At 41.7% G+C, this 24,535-nt stretch overlaps 1 protein-coding gene across 7 annotated transcripts in view; it reads left to right on the forward strand.

The window, feature by feature from the left end:
• SHANK2 (SH3 and multiple ankyrin repeat domains 2) overlaps positions 1 to 24,535 on the forward strand; it is a 675,055-nt gene that overhangs the window by 337,218 nt on the left and 313,302 nt on the right. The gene's annotated exons all lie outside the window — the stretch shown is intronic.

Below are 24,535 nucleotides of genomic sequence, written 5' to 3' on the forward strand. Positions count from 1 at the left end.
AAATGAGGAAAACTGGGTAAACCACTTTGTAAACTTTTAAAGCATCAGGAAACAAAAGGCCATGCTACTTTATTCCAGAAGCAATAGGGAACTATTGATTTTTGAGGAGAGGGAATTGACACAGTCACAGCTGTGTTTCATAGAGATAGGATCTCTTGAATTTCTTTATCTCTATATCCAATGTAATTTAAGGAGGGAGAGGAAATGTTACTAACTGGGAGAATGAGGGCATGCCTCATGGTGGTGGTGGTGGTGCTGGTGCTGAATGAAGGGGGCAGAAAGGATTTTGAAAAGTGGAAATGAGGGAGAAGGAAATCACATTCCTAGACTCACAGGATTTGAGAATTGCAGAATCTCAGTAGCCCAGGACATTCCAGAAGAGAATTTGGATGGCAGTCTCCCTGCCAAGGGCTTGTGCAGGTCTTCTGGAAGACTTGCCAAGAGGAGAACATTTCCTTCCATTCTCAAGGCAGTCTGGTCCATGCTGAGACAGTTCACGGTGTTGGGAAGTTTTTCCCGACATGAAGATAAAATTGACTTCTCTGTACCATCTCCCCCATTGCCCCCCCTAGTTCTACTCCGAGGGCTGCCTAGAACAATCTCTTCTGCCTGTGACCATCTTCACCTACTTGTAGAAGGTCCTCACCCCAATATCCACCCCCCACCCAGTCTACTCTGTTTCAATTTCCTTTAGTCATTCTTCATGTATAATGGATTCCAGAGCCTTGACAATGCCTGGCCCTTTCCCAGATACACACACACACACACACACACTCATACACACACACACTCACACACACACTCACACACATTCACACACTCACACTCTTCAGCCACTGCTTCATCCTGCAGCTGATTTCAATTAAGGATGTCATCCTCCAAACCCAGTGGATCTTTTGTCAAAATAGTCACTATCTGTCCTCTGCTTTCTCACCTTCTGTGTGTGGAGATGATTATTGTATTGTGTGCAAGTTTATCCCCTTAGAACTATGGCTTATTAGATTCAGCCAATTTGTCAGCATCTTAATCCAGCATCAATATTTTCTGCTCATTTGATCAGCATGGATTTGCTTTTAGCCAAGTCTCTGTTAAAAAAATCTATGTAGCCCAGGACCTAGCACAGATCCCTAGGGCACTCCGCTGGAGACCTCCTGCCAAAAGTATTGAAGTGTTGAAGACCATTCTCTGAGACAGATCCAAGGCAAAGTTTGGAATCTACCTAAGGGTGCACTTTTCTAGGCTACATCACTCCTCTATCTTTCCTCCAGGCATGGGAGACAATTCATGCAAGTGAACAGATGGCATGTTGTTTGGGAAACAGTAAGGAGACCAGTTTGGCTGGAATGTGAAGTGTGTGATGAGGGGCAGCCCAGAGAAAGATGTGAGATCTGTCAGGAAGGGCGGGTTGTAGGCAGCTTGTGAAGGACTTCAAATAGCAGATAAAGGAGCTTATATTTTAGCCTGGGGGCAAAACAGGAAAAAAATCAAAACTTCTTGAGCAGGGGACATTGGTCCCCCATGTGATTTAGGCAGATCACTTTGGTGTTGTATGGAGAATGGGATGGCCAAAGAAGAGACTTGAGGCCAGGAGATCAGATAGGAGGCCATTGCAGTGGTCCAAGTGAGATGTGAAGGGCTGGAACTAAGATGGGAGTCATGGAAGTGCTAGAAAGAAAGGAAAAGACACAAGGAGCTGTGAAGGTGGTTGCTGTATAATTGGGCTAATGCTTCAGTGTAATGGGATAGAGAAGGAAGAGTGAAGATGACTCCAAGTTTGCCGAAAAAGATGCCTGGGAAGGTTGTGGTACCTTGGCCATAGTTTAGTGCCTTACCGAGTGTATGCCTGTTGCAAGCATAGGACAGCTTCATTAACCACTCCCATGTTAATGTCCTCTCCCAACCTGAGGAGGGATGGAGAAACAAGCCAAACGGATACCTCCCAATTGCAGTCTCTTCTTTTTCCTTTACAAGGGTATGGGAAAGTTCACCCTCTATGCTGGCCACCTTAGTCCTGTTCATACTTGAATCTCTGACCTTAAATTTTGAAGAAATTATAACACATTTAACATGGAGCTCATTAGCAGATTTCTCCTTTGGTTTCTAGTTTACATATCAACTGTTGTTTCTGGTGAGAAGCAAGCGACACAGACCCCCAGCCATCTGTGTGTTCAGGCTGAGCCAGCCAAGAGAGTGCTATCCAATGGAATCATTAGTCCCCCAAATCCACAAGATGTAAAATTTGTATGTGGGTGGAACCCAACTGAGGCATGATGGAATAAGGCCAAAGAAGCAGCCCCTCCCCCACTGGAAACCAAGGCCTTCCCAAACCCCGCCCCCCCCCCCCCCCAGGTCACTAAAAACACCCATTTTGTATTCAATTTGCTTTTAGTTCGGGGACTTGCACTTGAGACACAGTAGGTAGACTTATAATCTGGAAGAGCTGTGTTCGGATTCTGGCTCCAACACTTGCTGATGGCCATGGAAAACCATTGACGCTCTGTCTGTTTCAGTTTCCTTAGCTAGCAAATAGGGATAGTAATTCCCTCGTGTGTGCTTCCCTGATTTGTTATGAAGCCAGCGTGAGATCATGTTTGGGAAGCATTTTGCAAGCCATAGAACCCTGTGGAAGCGCCAATTATTGTTATTATACACAACAGGTTCTTTATCAATGTTTGTTGATTTTAATTGACTTGGCTAGGTCTCAAAATAAACTCCCTCGTGGCTTGTCCAACTCTACCATGCCCCATTTCAAAGAATCTGGGATTGTCCGCAAGTGCCTCAAGACCCTGGAGGGGGGCCAGGAGTCATAGGAAGCATTTTGTATTGCTACTGGGGTTGGTTCTAGAATTGGGAGGATGTCCTGAGTAAAGACTCTGACTCTTGAAAGTCTACTCTTATCAGTCACTTCTTTACATGAACAATTTGGGACTTTCTCTGACACGAGGTTTGAGCTGAAACCAGCTCCTACAGGCATTCCCACTGGCTAAATTGACTCCATGGGTGCTTCTTGCCCCAAACCCCAATCTGCCATCCATCAATCCATTCATCCTTCCTTCTTTCTTCCCAAAAGCCATTTTTCATTCATTGTTAGCATGATGAAAGATGTGCTTACTTCATTTAAGGGCAAATATTATATGCTGTTTTAAACATTAAAGAAAAAAGCAAAGTATGTAACGTAGAGATAGACCATTATTTGATTAATTAGTTTAATAATTTTTCTAATTAAAAAATATATTTAAATTTTAAATTTAATTTAATAATTAAGTAGAGGAATAGATCTCTGTGGGAATCTAAAAAGTCCCAGATTGGATCAGGGCAATTTCTGTGTAGGAATTTCTGTCTAGAATGACTTCACACAGGAGGGAGTGTTGTTCAGTGGTGAGAGCACAGGCCTTGGAAATCATACTACATAAGAATCAGTTGCAGATGCTGGTACTGTTTAACCTGGAAAGGAGATTTGGGAAACATGATCACTGGTATCAAGGACTGAAGAGGCTCAAATAAAAAGAGAAAATATTTTTCCTACTTTACCCCAGAGGATAGAACAAGGAGAAGGGCCTGAAGATTGCACAAAGGCAGATTTGAGAAAGACAAGAAGGAAAAAAAAAAAGAAGCCACTGCCAAAAGTTAGAGCTGCCCAAAGTCAAAATGCCTCCTCAGGAACATGGAGTGTTCTAAATCTTTGGAGATCTTAGGCAACCACTTCTGAAGATATTGCTGATGAGAGTTCTTCTTCAGTACTGGCAAGACTAGATACACTCTGGTTGATGCCCCTTCCCATTCCAAGATTCTGTATTACCGTGGTTTAAGTGGCTTGCGTTCAAGTCTCTGATTTTAGGCATATCATTTCCCCTCTGGTCGGTAATTTTCCCCATCGTAAAATTTAAGGTTTGGACTAAGTGGTTGATAGGCCATTTTCTATTCTGATTCCTGCCAGGTCCAGCGTTCAATGTTTTAAGGTCCCTTGCAGTCAGATAGTGTGTGATCTATGGCATCAGATCCCTCCCAACTCTGGTATGCTCTCTTCTGTGCTCTAAGGTACCTCTAAGCCCTGTCATTCTCTGTTCTGTGATCTGAGATGTCCACACAAACTTTGATGTTTTATGTTCTCCCAACTCAGGCCATGTCTGTTTCTGGTTCCAAGGTTCCCTCTAGATCTGACATTCAGGTCTGTGTCCTAAGGTCTTTTCCAGCTCAGACATTCCATGATCTATATTCGAAGGTGTCTACCACTTCTAATATTTTTCTGTTCTGTATTCTAAGAGCCAATATCTTATGCCCTATGTTGTAAGCTCCCTCTTAGCTCTTGTGCTCCATGTTCTATGTACTAGGATCTCATTGTCTTGATGATGCTTAGATATCAGGGAAGTATGTCATTTATCTCTTTCTTTCTTCATGCCTGGCCCACCTCCTTCTCTGGTCATATAGATCTCTGCTGAGAGATGTCTATGCATCTCTTCCCTTATGCATTCTGCCTATCATGGATCTCTCCTCTGCTTTTTGGGTGACCCCAAACTTGAATTCCTCAGAGAGTATGCTGTTCTAAGACTCATCCTTTGCTAGAGGAAAGAGTCTAGGATTTAGGATCAAAGACCCAAGGTTTAAATCCTGAGTGATTTCCTGACTGGGCTTAGCCTTCGCCAAATGAATCACTTTTCTTCTCAGATACTAGGTTTCCTAATCTATAAAATGAAGGGACAGAACTACATGTCTTTTATGATCCCTCCTTACCATTATCTATGATCTTTCTTTTCTTGGTCCTTCCTAATTAGTGGGCAGTAGCTCATGGCAACAACTTGGAAAATTCTGTGAGGTGGTTTATGTCTCTGTGCTCCTGGAGCCATTGGGTTAGCTTGGCATGTTTGGTATGGGTTCTCACATCCATGCATATGTAGCTGTGTTGACCATGAGACTGCTCTGCTTGCATTGCCAGAGGCAGGGTAGCAGAAGTAGCACCGTTTACAGATCTGTAGTTGGTGGTGGCAGTGGCAGGAAATACCCCTTGGAGTAATTTGGCTTTCATCTTTGTTCTAACTCCTCTACTGACTGAATTTATTTCAACTCCTTTGGCTGCTGTAATTACCCTGCCAAGGGCAGGGGGACCTTTTTTCTTCTTACTCATTGGAGACATGTCACTTGCAGATCCATTTTTTCTTTGAGCTATTTTTCTTTGGTTCCTATGGAGATTTGTTACTAAAGAGTCTATTTCAGATTTTTACTGTGAATGATGTTTTTTTGAAGCCTTCTGCTCACACTCAGAGCCTGGAGCCATTGTCTAGACTAGAAATCCTTTTCCAATGTGCATTAGGGTAGGCCTACCCTCTTGCATAGCCAAACCTGAGTGCTTGCTCCATATGGGGGGGGGGTGGTATTTGTTCTGACATCCTTTGCAAGGATGCTGGCTTCTCAGAGGGATTGATAGAGAAAATTCCCATGGACCCTAGAATTTGTCATTCACTGGTTTTTAAGAAAACATTAATGGTAACTTGTGCTCAGCTGGTAGAGTGTGTGTCTATATTATACAATGGTTATTTTCAACCTTGGGAGCACAGCAGACTTTTTCAGAAATGTCCTTTGAATTCTACCAATCCTTACCCCATAATCTATTCACTTAAATATGTTATTGAGGTAATATCCTGGGGAGACAGAAACAAGGTTATATATAATGAGGGGTGTGTGTGTGTGTGTGTGTGTGTGTGTGTGTGTGTGTGTGTGTGTGTGTGTGTTCATGTGAACAGACATTTATTTATATGTATAACCCTAATAGATCTGTGACTTCATTGTGGGCATTCACTCCAACAATGCAGTTAGCATCCTAGCCATATGCCACACATTCTGTGTGACCTCTCTCCATTTGATCAAGTTTCAAATAGTAGAATGTGAGTTTTATTTTTTAAAGAAAGTCAAATATGAGATGATTTCATTGAATAATTCAGTGTAGAACTTTTTCTAGGCTCTCTCCATGCCTGCTATGTTCTCCATCTTCACCTCTGCCTCTTCAGAATGCTTTGTTCCTTTCCCAGCTCATTTTCCTTTTTTACACTCAAGGTCTTTCCAACTAACCCCCTCCTCTAAGCACCCTCCACAGTTACTTTGGGGTTATGTTTTATTTCTTTTGTGTTGAAGTATCTATATTTGTGTTGTTTTTCTCATTTCAATAGGTGCTCTGAGACTAGGGACTATGTTTTATTTTTGTCTCTGCCTCTTCAATGACCTAGCACAGTACTTGATGCTTGATAAACGATTGTTAAATGGATTGGATTGTATGAAAAATGACCCCACAGGTTATTGATATCTCTCGACGGTGTGCTTTATTATACCACCCCTTCAGCGGAGACCAGTAGGGACAATCTTTGGGAGGCATACCTTAACCAGATCCAGGTTGGACCTCTGGGCCTGCAGCATTGCCCATGTCTGAAATAAGTCTAGCTTAGCAGTCAGTCTCTTCAGTCCCCGCTCCAGGGGACAGCTGCAGGCTGTAAAGTCTGTTGTGTGCCCTCACTCTCTCCTCCTCTGCTTCCCTTTCTGAGATATGTGTTTTCTTAATTATGAAGACTGTTTGCTCTTGTCTACCACTTAACAAGAATCTAAATATGAGATCATCTTGAAGGAAAGTGAAGAAAAGTGTAACTATGTCCTCCTTTCTTGGACTATATCTTTTCCCCAGAATTGTGCAGCCCAGGTTATGGCAGGGTAGCCTCTCCTGCTCACTCAACCTCCCACCTACAAGTTCCAGGATAGCAAGTTCATTTGGCGTCCCCAAGATTGGAGAAAGTCAAATATCACCCTGATTTTCGGATAAGGAGAAAAAATGAAATGCCAATGATCTTAACTTTGGTCCCTGGTGACATTATAGTGTAGGAAATGGGAGGGTTGACCAGTGGGGGCTCAATCTTTTGAGTATGCAGTATCTTCCCTGCCGGCTGCATCACCATCTCTCGTTCTTGACAATAGAATGTATTGGTAATGGGATATAGTTCATGAATGCCTTGAAAAGAAGGTGACAATCATAAAGATTCAGTCTGACTTCAGGAGCAGAGTAGACTAGATTGAGCTCGTTTTCTTCTGGGATTGACTGATCTGGAAAATTTTATAGAGCTGATCTTGATTTTCACCAAGAATTTGATATAGTTGTTCATGCCACCGTTCCCTATTCCTGCCTTTAAAAAAACTTCCACGGTCATTCTAGAAACTCTACCGTCACATAGAACTCACCTTGTAACAAAGTGATAGAAAGAAAATAAAGAGCGAATGACCTAGACCGCCTAGACCACCACGTCTCTAATGGAAGGAGGGCCTTTTGCTTCTTCACATTACTTCCAGCATCCACTTCCACAGCATCCTGTTGTTTTCATTTGTACTGTTCCAGTTAGCATACATATTGCCAAATTGATTTTGCTTCCTTTGCTCTGTCAGTTCAAGCAAGATTTCCTGTATTGCCTTAACATCTCATATATTTTGCTGTTTTTTGAAGGGACAATACATTTCATTCTTATATTCTCAATTGTACTCCATTCTTTTCTCAATCAGCAGACATTCTTGGACTCCAGTTTTTTCCAACTACAAAAGTGCAGATCTAATCATTTTTTTATGCATGGAATTGTTCGTTCCGCCTTTGATGCCCTTTGGGGTTTAAACCATATAGTGGACCCTGGGCCAAGAATACAAGAAAGTTTTATTCAACTATTAAAAAAAAAGAATACAAGAAGTTTAATGGCCTTTTCAGCTATAATTCCAAGTTGTTTACCAGTGTTTTCCAACCAATTCACAGAGAATTTTTGTTTACTTGTTTTTCTCTGGCCCCTCCAACATTGACTCTTGCCATATTGTATCATCTTTGTCAGTATGCTGAATGTAAGGCAACGCTACCACATCATTTCAATTTTCATTTCTCTTGCTTGCATTTTTATGGATGGTGATCATTTGTTTTTTTGGAAACTGCTCGTATCCCTTGACTTCTTAGGTATTGGAATGCTTCATGTATTGGGTCAAGTCCCTTTAAATCTTGTGTACCAGATTTATCAAGAGTCATTGAGGCAGGGTGATTTTTTTCCATTGTTACCTTTTGCTTTTACCTTAGCTTCATGTTGAATTAAGTCTCTCCTCTCCCCTACTTGGTGAGCCATCCTTGGTAACAAGGCTTCAAGAAGAAAGAGGAAATAATGAAACAAAATGAACCACTGCAGCAACAGATTCTGAGAGCATGTTTCACACCTTCTAAGTAGCTCGTCTTCTGCAAAGATGAGAAAGAGATGCAGTTTTTGCCACTCTTAGCCACAGCCAAGTTTCTTGGTGATTTTAATAACAGTGTTTAGTTCTATTTGTCTTTCATTGCTGTTTCCATTTACATTATTGCCATTATCCTCCAGACTCCATTCTGTGAGGCAGGACCTTTCTTCCCCACTGAAGTATCTCTCCTCACTCTAGGGGCAATGTTTTTATGCCTGCAAAAGCTTTTTATATATAAAAAAACATAATAGGCATTCTATCATGGAGCTAGAAGACAGTACAATTGAGTAGATTCAGAACTGAGTGACTAGACACAAAGAATGGTCACAGATTATTTCACATTTATTTGAACAAAGATTTCTAGACATTGAAATTTCTTTTTGGTTCTGGGTTTTTTTTCCTGAATTTAACTTTGTAAAATTTGTAGTTTTTGACATATGGAAAGGAATAAATGATTTTGTGCCCAAATATTGTGGTAAGCACTAAGGAGACAAATAGAAAAAAATCAAAAGAGAGAGACCACATAGAGGAAGGTTTTGCTATAGGGAAGAGAGGGTAAGGGTCAGTCTAGTACCTGTAGCAGGAAAGATAGCAAGAGGATTCTTAAGCTTCATTGGCAGGCCAGATAGCAGTGTCCAAGAATCTAGAGGGATAAAGACAGATGATAAGGCCCACTGGGCCTCTGTCTTACTGGATGGATGATAATGACTATTTGTTCATCCAAATGATGTGATGCTGGTAAGGACAATATTTTAAAGGGACAAAGTTGACAGGGAGTATCACAAGGTTCATGTGGATGAAATTTCTGTGCCTATCCTGTTCACTGGCCATCCACCCCAGACACATAGATCACTACATCCATCACAAAATTTACAGTCATCATAGGTAAAAAGACTTATTCGACTATGATACATAGGGTAGATTTGAGTGACAATAGCCTGTGGAGCAGCCAGGACATTTTCGTTCAAGCCAAGCATGAGCTGGCTATTTAGTGTCAGCCAATGAAGCCCAAGAATTCTCTTGCTATCTTTCCTCTACAGCACCTAGATTAGCCCTCACCATCTTCCCTGTAGCAGAACTATCCTGTATGTGGTCTCACTCTCAATTGAAGTTAATCTTTCTGTGTCAAATACTCTGCTTTGACAATCTCGTGAGCCCTATGGATCTCATCTCAGATTCATTTTTTCAAAAAATAAATTTAAAGGAAATGCTAAATTTCTTTTAAAGGTTAGTAAAAATAAATAATTTTGCTACCCAGCTTCATAGGATAGCTAGGGGGAATGGCAAGACGCAATAATTGACTAAATACAGTAGACAAAAGATAAGTCCACGCTGATATCCCTGTTCTAGGACTTTTGATTCAGAAAAGGAAATCCTAGAAAGAGGAATTGCTTCGTATAAGGGAATAATGGGTAGGGACAAACAATTATATTAGTTGTGAATGTATGCTTGAAATGAAGGCAAATTAGCCATGGGGAAATTCCAAGGAGGCAATTGGAGATAAGAACCCACAGCCTCAGTAAGAAGGCAATTCCTTACAGGCCATCTATCATACCACATTAGGTTGGGTACCTTTTTTCAAGAAAACCAAGAAAACGTAAGTTCCCTAATATCAAGGACTGTTGCTTTTAAATCTTCCACACCAAGTCCATTACCTGGCCTCAGTGGGTACTGAAAAAATGCTTATTGGGTGGATGATTGGGTGATTGTATGGATGACAAACTCAACACTGATATATAAATAAATAACTAAATATATATATATATATATATATATATATATATATCATATGCTTAGAAGCTATTACAAGAGCCACACCAGTGGCATCATTATCATTTAATATTTACATGAAAGTGGAACTGACCAAAGCAGCACTTGACTTGACTAGAGCAGATAATTTCACCAGATTTTAGAGGCTTATTATCCTGTTCTTGTTCAGAGAAAGTCTTTTTCAATATGTCACCTGGCCTAGAAGAGTCCCTGAGGAAGCCAGCATTAAAGGAAATGAATAGACTTGGAGATAAAGAGAATTAAATATAAAGGAAGAATAGAGTTTCTGTAGTCATGGTCTGGCAAAGAAAGGCATTGGAAGGTAAGGACTACCTTTAACCCAAGGCAGACCCCATTATACAGAATCTGCTTCTACAAACAATGGGAGCCCTTGTCCCTTTTAATTCATTCGAGGCCACCTTTATTAGGTAGGTAGCTAAGTAGGTAGGTTGTTGTCTTTTGGTCTCAAAGAGGACCAGCATGACATCACTATGTAAAAGTCAAGGTACAGGGTATGTCTGACTGTGACTGATCAGACCAATATGAGCCTGGAATGCTCTACCATAGGATGGGCCCAAATAGTCCATGTGAACACCTGGGGTGGTTACTCTAAACTTAGATATTCTATATTTCCTTTGAGCTACTTCCATTCTGCCTTGCTCAGAGAGTACAGCATCCTCTTTGAGGGCATGCCATGCTGGGCAATCCTGTGCCAGGATCTCTGATGCTGCACAATCAAGTCTAAAGTTCTTAAGAGAGACCTTGAGAGGTCCTTGTATCACTTTTTCTAGCCCCCATGTGAGCATTTGCCTTGTCTGAGTTTTCCATAAGATAGTCTTCTTGGCCAGTGTTCATTTGGCATTCGAACAATGTGGCCAGCTCATTTTCTTTACAGTAGAGTTCTAATGCTTGGCAGTTTAGTCCCTACAGTATGCCAGACATTGTATAAGGCTATAGTCTCTGCCATTGCACAGATCAATATGATATAGTAGGGATTCCTTTCATGTCTAGGTTGGACTAGAAATCTCCAAGATCTCCTCTGACTCTCCCAGTCAGAGATTTTGTGGTCAAGCTTTAGGTGGTGACCCAGGATCAACAGATCTAACTGTTGTGCCCTGGTCTTCTATGGTTATATGCTTGCTGAGATTCACATCAAGAGATGTCTTGCACTGGCACATAAAGGTCTTCAGGAAAATAGGGTCTACTTTTTGTCAAAATGATGACTGTTCGATATTTTTTCAGGAAATACTTATAAGGTTCAAGAGAAGGAATGTAATGTTTGGTCTATTTTTTCCATTTAAAAAAGTTCAGGTGAAGAGCAACTATAAAACGTGCCAGGCCAGGTGCTCCTGACCACATCCATTGTTGACCACTACCCAATGGGGAGGGGAGGTCCTGCAGATATCTACTGACACAGATGAGGAGACTGACCTTTGGTTCTAAACTGACTTCTGATCAGATCTTCACTAGCCTCTGCTATTTGGGAATGAGCCAAAAGAGGGATGCTCAGTAATCATTTTGGGAGGGAAACGCAGAAGAAGCTCTGCTGTCCTTTCGGAGGATTTGTTCTCATTAGCCTCAAACAGAGGGTTCTATTATTGCCATCAAATGGAGCCTTGATTTTTTTTAGGTTTTTTTTTGCAAAGGCAGTGGGGTCAAGTGGCTTGCCCAAGGCCACACAGCTAGGTAATTATTAAGTGTCTGAGGCCAGATTTGAACTCAGGGACTCCTGACTGCAGGACGGGTGATCCATCCACCACATCACCTAGCTGCCCTGAGCCTTGATTAAATTAATAAGGCAGTGGAAGAGTAATTGGTGAAAAAATCAAGGGTGGGGGGGAACAGAAGTCCAAAAAAAGTCAGAAACAACTCAGAAGGATGATGTGGGTGTGGCCTCAGGTTTGGGGGATAGAGGAGGTGGCAATCATCATCATCTGTTCTTCCCTGCTTGGAAAAGTGACTTGCCATTTTTCTTCCATCTCCACCTTTGGCTGGGTTTAAAGACAAGTGTTTCGTTCTGTTTTTGGTGGGGTCACCTAGTTTTTATGGAAGCATAGTTTTTTTTCCAAAAAAGGGTGGGTGTCTCACATTCCTTACCCACTGAAATTGTACCTCATCCTTAATAGTGCACATAAAAACCATATGCAGTGCATTGAAGGTGCAAGTGCATGCACATAGCAAATAAGTTGCCCTCTGGCCACCCTCTCTTAGTTATGGCCTTCAAGTAAGAGCCTTAGCATCACTCCCAAGGTCTTCTCCCATCTCCCTGTTTGTTCAGGCACCAGAGTTCCTGCTTATGATCGGCAAAAGTACAGAAGCTTTGAATATAATGAAAGCAACTTTCTCCAATTGCCAACCGTGGCTACCAGTTAATTGGAGAAAACTTGGCAACATCACATGGGAGCATCAGTATGAAAATAAACTAAAAAGAAGTTATTGAAAGGAAGACCAATTCCTAGGACATAGGGAGGTTAAAATGTCACATAGCAAATCACTGATCTTTTGACCAAACCTTGTCAGACTCATTAGTCTAATGATCACAAAACAGTTCATTGCAAAGCAACCTTAATGTTTGGTAGACCAGATGGGTGAATCAAATGCTGTCAATTAGTTGGAGATTCTTTCAGAAGAGGAAAAGGTTAGAATCACATTCAAAAAGTTTACACATTTACATAACCCCCCCAAACATATGCAATTTAAAATGTTTGTACTCAAAAACCACCCACTTTCTTACCTTGATCATGTTTGATCCTCCTTTCCACAACTAGTAAAGCAAAATTGAAAAGTTTCTTTTGGGAGTTTCATCATCTCTATGTAAAGGCCTCTCAGCTCTACCCTCCAACTTTGCCCTTTCCTCATCTCCAGTCCCACTTCTCCAACTTTTGACTAGACTTTGGGACATGAATATCCAAGTTGGCATCTAAAATTCATTGTATCCCAGAGAGAAATTTTTCCTCCCAAACTTGCATCTCTTCCTTATTTGCCATTTCTGCCTAAGGCTCTCCCGTCCTTCCAGATACCTAAGTTCCCCATGTTTTCTGTCATCTTTGACATTTTACCTTTTATATGGCTAGTTCTAGCCCATCTTGCTTCACAGAACTGCTCTTATCCATCCCCTAATTTCCATTCCTATCTCAACTGTCATTGAAGGTGCCTTATTTCCTTTCCCCTGGACTGTTACCATATCTTCCCAGTTGGTCTCCCTGTTCCCAGCCTCTCCCCTTACCTCTGCAATTTTGACTGTCTAGATGATCTTCCTAAACATAAGTCTATGTTGCTCCCTTGCCAAGGAAGCTCCAGTGGTTGCCAATTGTCTTGAGGCAATTATAATATTATAAAATTTTTTAAATGTGCCAAATCTAAACAATTACCTAAGTGCTCTTGAGCAAGATTCAGAATCAGAAAAGTCTGACAGAGTTGATGAGTTGCTTGGGCAAGAATTTCTCATGTGCCAAACACTCTCTGACTTTCCTGGGGTCTGTGACCCAGTGCCAATCTCAATGCAAGTGAGCAGCGGCTCATGTTCAGGGCAGTACTAATAGGCTTGAAAAACCCTTTCTCATATACATGTTAGCATTGATAAAAGTTCATTTGGGGGGGCTAGATGGTGCATTGGATAGAGCACCAGCCCTGGAGTCAGGAGTACCTGAGTTCAAATCTGGCCTCAGTCACTTAATAATTACCTAGCTGTGTGGTTCTTGGGCAAGCCACTTAACCCATTTGCCTCGCAAAAAACTAAAAAAAAAAAAAAAAAAAGTTCATTTCATCATATCCAAAGCTTTTGTAGCTTTGCATGAGTTATGAGCAGGAACTCTGGTGCCTGGAACAAACAGGGGAGATGGGGGAAGATTTGGGAGTGATGCTAAGACTCCTGCTTGAAGGCCATAACCAAGGGAGGGTGGCAGGAGGGCAACTCTGCTGTGTGCATGAACCTGAACCTTCAACGCACTGCATATGGTTTTTATGTGAGCTATTAGGGATTCTAGGATTAAGTTTCTTGAAAGCCTTGCTCTGAATGTGGGCGCATCCTGATGGCTTCTCACCAAAGGGAGGTGGGGTTTGGAGTTTTCTTAAAAGAGTTCCTGGAAATGAAGAGAGATACCAATAGGACTAAGCTCTTGCTCATCCCCAACCCAGAATGCTTCCTTGTTAAATGCCCACCATATGCCAGACACCAAAGCAGTCTGTGAGGGCCAAGCCTAGTCAGGGGGCACGTCATGTCACCTGAGCTCTCTTTAGGCCACTTGTAGACAGTTTTCTCCTTAAGAATCTCTACATTAATGAAGTCACATCTGGGTCAAATTATCTATCTAGCCATCTAGCCATCTATGCAGATATCCCTCTGTCCATCTATCATCCATCTATCTGTTGTTTTTCCGTCATGATAGATTCTTTGTGACTCTGTTTGGGTTTTCTTGGTGACGATACTAGAGTGGTTTCCTCCTCCAGGTCATTTTTCAGATGAGAATACTGAGGCAAATAGGATTAAATGACTTGTCCAGGGTCATACAACTAGTAGCTGAGACTAGATTTGAACTCAGGAAGCCCCCCCCGGCCGCCGCCTTCAGGCCAGGTGTTTTAACCACTGTGCCACCAAGATGTGGTTTTATCCATTGCTGTGTAAACTAGCCATTTGTTCAAGGCTTGAAGCTTCATTTTCTAGACCCAAAGCCCTAATGCTCTCTCCGTCTTTCAGCCTCTGACACGCTGTTTGCCCAACAGTTGGGACTTGGGCTCTATTGAATTCCCCAATCAACGTTCATCCCAAAGGCTCTAACTTGGCTAATGCCAACTTTGGGGAGAGAGAGGCTTCTTCTTTTGAGTCCTCCACAATCCTTAGGAGAGGGTGACCAACCCCCAAAATGTGGACTCATAGCCACAGGGGAAAAGACCCACCAGCCTCCAGGCCTGCGAAGGGGTGCTGCCAAAAAGCAAGTCAAATAAACCCCCTCCTGCTCTTTGAAAGTCAAGATATTTTAAGAAGCTGAATAGGGGAATTCTGTAGGATCCTGGAGACAAAGGAAGGATCCAGTTCTCAGTGGCCACAACATAGAGATGTTGAAAAAGACCCAGTTCCAATACCCTACTCATTTAGATTGGCCATGGGTCAATGGAGACCATAGATCCTGGAGGCCACGAAGCATGGAGGCCATTTCACCTGCCTTGGTTTGTTGATGCCCATCCTCTATGCAGCCTCTAGAATAGGATGATTTGGCCTCTTCCTTTGACGTAATGATTCTGAAAGAGAAAAGTTATGCTTAAATCAAAATGATCCATGCTTCCATCAACCATTCAGTATGAGCATTGACATCCCCTCCCCAACCACCCCCAGCCCCCTCAACACTTCTTCCCGGTTTCATCATCTGATCTTCTCCTTGACTTTTCTTTCCTGGTAGGTCATCACTAGAAAGTATAGTTAGTCAAGCAACAAACACTAAGAGCCTACTTTGTAGGCAAGGTATTGCCCTAAGAATCAACCATAAGCTTTAGGGCTATAGGTAACATTATTATTCAGTTGTTCTGACACTTCATGGTCCCATTTGGGGTACTGGAATGGTTTTCCATTTCTTCCTCCAATTCATTTTACAGATGAGGACCCTAAGGAAACCTGGGTAAAGTGACTTACCCAGGGTCACACAGTTAGGCCTTCCTAGCCTAGGGCCTAGGATCTGAGAGTAGAGCTGAACTTAGGAAAGTGAATCTTCCTGATTCCTCACCTAATTCTCTATTCATCAGAACTTTGAACTTCAGTCACCTCACCCTGAAAAGAAGTCCTCCCACCCCTTAGCCAGGGAGTGCTTATACTAGACAGAGGGAAATGACATCATTAGGGCATGCAAGCTGTCATGACAAAGACGGATTCTATTTGTTCTGCCTGGCTTTGGAGGGTAGAACCAGGAGCAGATGCTTGAAGTTCCCTAGGCTCAGGATAAGGAAAATTTTTCTTAAGATTAGAAGCCATCCAAACAGAACTGGGCTGTTATGTTAGGAGTAAACTTGGTAGGCTCTCCTTCACCAGGCATCCTCCAGCAAAGCAGAGGCCACTCACTGCTTAGGTATGGGGTACAGGAGATTCCTTTTCAGTTCTATGTAGGTAGAGATGACCACTGAGGTTTCTTTCAACCTCAAGTCTGTGTTTCTGTGAAAGGAGTTAAAAATGGCCTGAGGGAACAAGCTGGGTAGCTCTGGCTTGGTGGTCCAGCGTGCTGCTATCTCATTGTTGTTTTTAAACATGAAAATAGAAAGGAGATATTTAAGGGAGGGAATGTTCACCTGATCAGGCTACCAGCCTTTTATCTTTCAAAGTTTCCATTTTAGAAAATCAAAGACAGCTCATAACTCAGCCCCTTGGACAAGGATCCAAGATGGTACCCAAGGGGGTATCATTCTTCCAGGTACTATATGACAGTCAGGTTATCCCTAGTCTATGGTTTGTGGGGTTTTATCAGCAAGAAACTTCAGAGACTATTAGATCCAATCCCCTTGTTTTACCAATTAAGAAACTGAGGCCCAATGAAGAAAAATTAGTGACCCAAATTCCCTCTCATTTTAAGAGATAGACTCAAGAAAGAAAAAAAAAATCCTTGATGAAAGAGTTCTGTATACCTCAGCACCTCATTCTCTGGGTGATAAAATATGAGATGAGTTCATTAGCAACTTGGGTAGTCTAGCCCTATTCACAAAATAGCTTTTTTGGAGGCTGATCCCCACTGCAGCCCTTCAATTTGTCCCTTGCTTCGATCCTAGGAGTCCTGAAAGGTGATTGACTCAGTGGGTCTAACAAGATTCAAGAAATGAAATCCATGACTCTAGTCAAACATGATTTCTCCCCCAAAAGAGGCCAGAGGACCTATGTGGAAGGGCTCACCTAAATGCAGGTACATAGATTCATCTGGCAAAGAAGAGATTGTTTTCAGGCTGCTTTTGCATTTTTGCTCATCCTTTCCCCTTATCCTCAGGTTGCCATACCTAGTCCCCGAGCTAGATGAAGCCTTGGTGACCAGAGAATCCAAACCAGATTTGAGGGCAAGAAGCCACTCTCCACAATACCCATCCCCTTAGCCTTGGGCTTCTGCTTGCATAGACTCAAGGCGGCCTAACGCACTTTGGGTCAGCTCTTAGCACCAGGAGAGTCTTTATGACATCAGACATAACCTAATTATTCGGAGTCTCCCCTCATGACTCTGGACACTGCTCTCAGCACAAGCAGATCCAGGTTGATTTTCCTTCCATTTGATAGTCTTCTGAATACTTGGGAAAAGCTTTCCAAACCTTCTCTCCCACTGAAGATTGGTCTATATCTTTTTTTGTTTGGTTGGGGGTTTTTTTGAAAGTGACTTGCCCAAGGTCACACAGCTAGATAATTATTAAGTGTCTGAGGTCAGATTTGAACTCAGGTCCTCCTGACTCTAGGGCCAGTGTTTTACCCACTACACCACCTAGCTGCCTCCTACATCTTTTAACTGAGCTTGATGTAGTATGACCAAATGTCTGGCATCAATTCACTGACTCATAATCCTGTTTTCTTCAGCTGCCTTCCACTGATCATCCCCACTTTGGTGCATTGCTAATACCCTGAGCTCTCCCAGTCCAGATTCACATTCATCATCTCCCTCTCTCCAAAGGAGATTCTCCTTCTGGCCTCCCTTTCCCCTCCAAGTGACATCAGTCTTCCTGTCTCTAAATAACGTTCTCCAGTGCTTTGCTTTCCTTGTTCTTTCATAGCACATGATCCTGATCACATTTTTCTTCAAGTTTTCTCTTGTATCTGTTTTGCTCGGTCACTGACCATGGCTAGGTCCCCACTCCTTCAATCCCGAATCCTGACCAACTCAAGAATCTCTATTCCCTCCCTCTGTTATCCCCCCACCCCCACCCCATTGTATAGCAAAACTAGACTCAATTTCTTGAGGTCATTTGTTCTTTATTCTTTAGGTCACTCCCTTGCTCAAGAATGCTCAATAGCTACAACCCCCCCCCCCCCAAAAGGGAAGGATTGCAATCTTTGTCAGTGGAAAGGAGACCCTTAGTGATGAAGTTATGAGGCCTTGAACTATAAAGGTGGTTTTTTTTTTTTTCCAACCCCTACTTAATCAAGCAGTGATGGAAGAAGACTCGTTTCCTTCATTTTTGAGGACTAATAATGTTAACTAGGAGAACAGGGATCTTGAGTAGTTTTCCTGGGCCTATCCATACTGGATCAGCCCTGACTCTCCTACCAGGACCTTTGGCTGACTAACTGAAATATTGTAAAATGGCAGAGAGAAGGCTGACCTTAAAGTCCAAATGCTTCCAGCTTTATGGTAAGGAAGAGGAACTTTGATCTCTCAGAGCCTCTGTAAAATGAGGTAATATTTCAATGCATTGTAAACCCAGAAAATATTATAAAAAAGTGAGTTATGGTTTATGAGAATGTTTGCTCCCATGCTGCCTCCAAGTCTTTTGGTTGATTCTCATTAAGCCCATGTACTAATGAACTGAGGCATCTGAACCTTGACTAAGAAGAGAAACCAAAGTAAAGGAAGGGATGACGATATCTCTAAAGATTAAGCCTCTCAAAGGGGCCTTTCTCCCATATAAGAGTGCAATGTTCTATATGCCTTCCTACCCTGGTATCTACAAAAATTGTCCTGTCGTTTTAGGTTTCTGAATCCTAAAACATTACCAAATGACTCACTTTATAAATGTGACACACAACCAGCTGTAAATAATTTGAGTTCTTCTGGTTTGGGGTGTTAGTACTGTGTCTCAATATCCTAGAGAAACATTGACTCACTAAAATCCTATGATGCATTAAACACACACACACACACACACACACACACACACGCCCCTCACTTAGAAGAACCCTGCACAGTTTCCTTTCATCACTGTGTTATTTAGGCTAATGATCATCTTCAAAAGTTATTAACCTAAATATTCTTTCAGAAAATGGGGCCTTGGTAATAAACTCACAAATGGTTCTGGGCGTATCCTTTCGTGGCTCAAATGGCTGGTGACTTTTCACTGCTGATAGCTTTGAGGCTGGTTTTGGCCACAGTCAGAATAGTTCTGACCACCACTGCTAGTTTTCCAGTTCTTCGTGGCTGTTTTCGTTCCTATTTTTTTTTTTTTAACAAGGAAGAAGGACTCGTTATATAGCCGGACTAGTTACAGTGGCTTGGGTCCTAACTTTGCTATTGCCTCTACAGCATGAGTTGAGATGCATTCATATCAATCTACTTCAGCTTCCAAAACTATAAAATGGGAAGTGGGGATGGGAAGACTTCATCTCCATGCTGTCTTCTGTCGGTTACTTTTCCCTTCCTTCTCCCACCCCAAGCATGTAGTTTCTTATATGGTTCATGGAGAAGGGTTTGGGTGCTAATACTTGAATAATGATTAACATCAGCATCATTGGCTACCTTGTAAAAAGTTTCCATTGCTTAATTTCAATACTGAAAATCAATAAGAATGAGGTTATAATGGATTACAAAACTTCCTGACTATTTACTGGATGGCGCTTATAAATGAGCTTGACTTGAAGAGTCTGAACTTAATTGTTGCCATGGGTTCCTGTGGGATAAGGTGGCCATCTGGAAACGAATTGTTTTACTCATCCTCCAGCTCTAACATTCAGTGATTCTGTGATTGAGAAATATTCCAACTTGAATGCTCTCTAAGATTTGAGACAAAACACCATCAGAAGAGGTCAGAGAAACTGCCATGTTCTTGAGATGGTGCTAATGGCACTGATTGTGTAACCACTGGGGGCTTTTTCATTATGGTCCCTGAGCAAAGTGGAGAAAGAAAACCATGATAAAATTAAGTTTAGTTGTCAGTCATGGCCCAGATACTGGTCAGGGAGGAAGAATAGGCAAATACTTTGTTTCCACTGTCATTTCCAGACCTTCGCCTGCTGCTATTACTGAGTAATATTTGTGGTTTACTCCATCTCTCAATTATAAATGAATGAGAAGAAAAACATGCTGGGGGAGAGAAAATTGTACATTTTATTCATGAACTTTGCAAGATACACCTTACAAGATACAGGTACCTCATTCCTAGGCATGAGGCACGAATTAGTCTTCAAAGTCAGGTAATTTATGGTCTTCAGAAACGCTTTCCCCTCCCTCTTGGATGTTCATAGGACCTCAGAGTTTGAGTTACAATCTAAGAGGTCCACCCATTCCATGACATGCCCCTAATTTGATCCCCTCCCACATCATAGGATGCATGATATGCTAAAGAACCCCAATTGTCACAGGGGGTGTGTGGGTTAATATTCAATTATCTAATTGCTCAAACTCAGTAGCATTAGGTCAAGATCTCTAGGTCACTCTTGACTGGTTGAGAAACGGTTTGGGGTTTGCTATCCCTAGAATGGGATTAGGAAAACTCTTCCATTCTTGTGATTGGCTGGGCCATTCCCCCTTTGTAATGAATTCCCTAAGGGCTCACCTTCACACCCTATGAGGACCAACACCCTACATTTCTCACACCACCATTTCCAAAGACTTAGTGCCATCATCTACTGTCCTCCAGATCATTTCCCCTCTTTTTGGAAAAAGTGGCAATAGTCTGTAAATGTAAATGGGAAGAACTCTCCCATAAAACAAAAGTGGATAGCAAAGGAGATTAAAAACCAAAGTCCTACAATATGTTGCTTACAAGAATCACATTTAAAGCATAGAGATCTACACAGAGTAAAGGTAAAAGACTGGAGCTTAATATATTATACTTCAACCAAAGTGAAAAAAGGAGGGGTAGCAATCCTTATCTCAGATAAAGCAATTGCAAAAATAGATCTCATTAAAAGGGATTCAGGGAGGACAATGAAGTAATTTCAATACTAAACATTTATGCACCAAACAGTATACAATCTACATTCCTAGAGGAGATGCTAAGATACAGACCACACAGTTCTATTTGACCTCTTTCTCTCAGAATGAGATAAATCTCACCATAAAATAAACGAGTAGTTAAAGAGGTGAATAGAATGTTAGAAAAACTTAGATATAATAGACTTAATATAATAATGGAAAAAACTGAATGGAGATAGCAAGGAATATACCTTTCATTCTGTGGTACGTGGCACCTCCACAAAAACTAATCATGTGTTAGGCATAAAACCTCATAATCAAATGCAGAAAGGCAGAAATATTGAATGTGCCCTTTTTCAGATCATGATGCAATAAAAATCATTTGCAGCAAAGAGCCATGGAGAGATACATCTAAAACTAATTGGTAACTAAATGATTCTATCTCTAAATGCTTACATGAATAAAATAGAGAAAGAGGAAATCAGAGAACTGAGCATGCAACTAAAAAGGTCAGAAAGAACAAATTGGAAAGTACTCACAGACTTCTTCCCCACCCAACCCCTACCTCTAGCCTTTGTTTGTATATATACAAATATTCACTTCCTGGCATCTCAACATCTTCAACTCCCATGAGCTGAGTCTTTATCCACCTCAGGGCTCATAGAGATGGCCCTGCCCATGAGGTGATCATCACCCACAAGTGTTTCTCTGCCATGATCCTAAACTTTGTATTGCCTCAGTTTCTCCTTTGCCTATACCTCTCCCCTTGAAGTTGATCCTGCATTCTCACCACTTCTGATCATTCTCTTTTTTGTTTTTTCAGTCTACCTGCCTGCTTCCCATTCACATTCCTTCTGGAACAATCTCATCTTCTAAACAATCAGCTTCCCCACCCCACCCCCAAGCATGGCCATATTATGTCATTCCTTTCCCAATATTAACGCAGGGTCACCCCTGCTTCTTCCTTCTTTCCTCTTACTTGTTGCTGGCCAAAGGAAGTCAGAGGATTAAACTCACAGTCTTGTTCAAAAGTATGCAATACCTTCCACTGGACCCTCACTGCTGCACAGCAATTGTTTTTCTCTTTCCCATAGAGCTATTTTTTTCCTTCAAACCCCTTCCCGCTTCCTCTAAATAAAACTTCACCTCATATTTTAACAAGAAATGGAGACTATTCATTCTGAACTCTACCTTCTCCCCTTTTCTCTACCTCAGATCCTCCCTCCCTCATCCTCTTGTTTCTCCTACCTTAATCTAGTGTCTGAGGAAAAGACAGCATTTGTCCATGCCAAAATCAACCCTTTCCTTAACTTCTAGAACTCATCTTTTCCCATCTCCTCTCGCGAGTTGCCTTTTCATTGACCCCTTTCCTCTTTCTAATCCTTGATCACTTTTTCTCCTCTCGACTCTCTCTGATTCTTGCAAATATGCCCATATCTCCACCATATTAACAATAACAATAATAAAACTTTAACTTGATTTTACCATGCCCTTAGCTATTGTCCTCATCTCTTCTTTCCTTAACAAACTTTTAGACTATCTGTTTACATGTGTTACATTCACTTCCTCATATCCTACTCCCACCTCAACCCCTCTGAGTTTGATGTTCAACCTTTCCCCTTGCTGAAGCTGCCCTCTCCGATGATATCCCAATGATATCACAATTTCTAACTTGAATTACCTTTGTTTCTGTCCACATTCTTTTAGACTTTTGTGAAGTTTTTGACACTCCTTGTCATTACCCTATCTTGCCATGTTTTTCATGATAGTAATTCTCTCCTTTGCTTCCCCCTTCCTTAACTGTCATGGTAGTCCTTTGCCTCTTTCCTCGATATTCAGTCATATTCCACCCTCCAAAGCGGCCTGGGGATGCCTCACTACTCTCCTAGACTATCTTCTCTTTTCTCTCTCTCTCCCCCTCCCTACTCTACACTCACTATTTAATAGTGCCTTAATCTTGCAAAGCTCTATAAAGATGGATTCTCATTGGAAGTCCCCAATCATCCATTTGGCATGTGATCTTCATTATTATTATTATTATCACCCTTATTTCATAGATGATTTTGCCAGAGTTGCACATCTAGTCACATGCTGTTCATTGCCTGTTGGGCATCTCCCTCTGTGCGTCCTTTAGACCTCTCGATCTCAGCAAGTCTAAAATGAAAGCTACCACCTTCCCCTGAAATTCACTTCAACTTTAACTTGTGTTCCTTTAGGCACCACCATCCTTCTGGTTACCCACATTAGTCATGTTGAAGTCATCCTTGACTCTTCACCCCCCCTTCACCTCTCATTTCCAATTAATGACCAAGTTATGTTCATCATTTGGCACCTCATATCTATTCATTTCTCTCATCTGTCCACCTCCATAACCAGTTAATTGCAGTGCTGTACTCATACTATCTTTACAGCCTCTTTCATATCTCTTGCCATCTCTTTCTCTCTCATCCTCATATTCATTTTATTACAATGATTCATTGATTCTACCTACACACCCATTCCCTTCTCCTTGCACAGAGTCTGATCTAGGGTAAGTGCTGAATAAATGCTTAGGGTTCAAGCAAAGATCAGAAGGAAAAACTAAATTCCAGAGGTGATATGGCCAGACCTAGGCAGTATGGGATTCTCACCTCCTTATTCTTGAGATCAACTTTCAAAAGAAAACCTTTGGTTCCCATTCCAGTGCTTTTGGACCCTCTCACTCCGTGTCTTTTCCACTTGGCAATAAGCTCTTTGAAAGAAGGTTATGCGGTGTATTTTGTATGGCTTTGTTGGACATCTATCTAGAGTTATGGAGCTTAGTGGACATTGAGTTCAACTCTCTCATTTTACAGATGAGGAAACTAAGGCTGAGAGAAGTTCAGTCATTTGTCCAGGCTCACATAGTTTGTGATCATTGGAAACCAAATTCGAACTTAGGTCTTCCTGAGTCCAAGACCAGCATTTTGCCTCCTGCTCTCCCAACCTGCAATAATTGTTACCATCTAGCAGGACACTCCTTCACATTGAGCAGACATTTCTTATTTAGCAAGTTCTCACAGAATTGATTTGTTGCTGCCTGGCCTGTTCTGGTTAGGTTCATTCCCTAATGGCTTCAGAAATGTCCTCCTATCAATCATGCATGTTTTTAATTCATTAAAAATTGAGCTAAGGCCAAAAGAAAGAAGACTGCCTTTGTAGCTTTAGTCTTATAACTGAGGAAGCTTTCAAAGGCTAACGCTGTGTGGGAGGATGGATGAGGTAAGACATAAGGTGTTCTATCTAAAATATGAAATAGTTTCCCAGATTTGAACATCCCAGGGATGAGGACCAGTACCTTAATAGGACTATCCTCCTGATTCTGGAGTGATGGAATTCGACCCTTGGACAAGCATTGTGCAGTCAATCAGCCAGCACCATTCTATCAAGTACCTTTCTTTGGGCTCACTCATTTAGAAGAATTGTTGCTCTCTTCAGACATGATAATAGATATCATTGAAATACTCTGAGGTGAGGCTGTGAGACAAATCAGTGGAAGACAACTTTCCTGCAGCTGTGAATTCATTCCTCTAGGTTACTCATTTGCTCAAGACCTCTGGTGGCTCTCATTGCCTCCAAGACAAAATGGAAACTCCTTGGTTTGGCATTTAAGGCTATTCCCAGTCTGTCTCCAATCTCTTCCCAGGCTGATCATAAGCAGTTCCACTTCATGTACCATTTCAGCTGAAGTGGCCTATTCATGAAGGGCATGGTGG

This window comes from Macrotis lagotis, chromosome 3 (assembly GCF_037893015.1).
Source record: "Macrotis lagotis isolate mMagLag1 chromosome 3, bilby.v1.9.chrom.fasta, whole genome shotgun sequence".
NCBI lineage: Eukaryota > Metazoa > Chordata > Mammalia > Peramelemorphia > Peramelidae > Macrotis > Macrotis lagotis.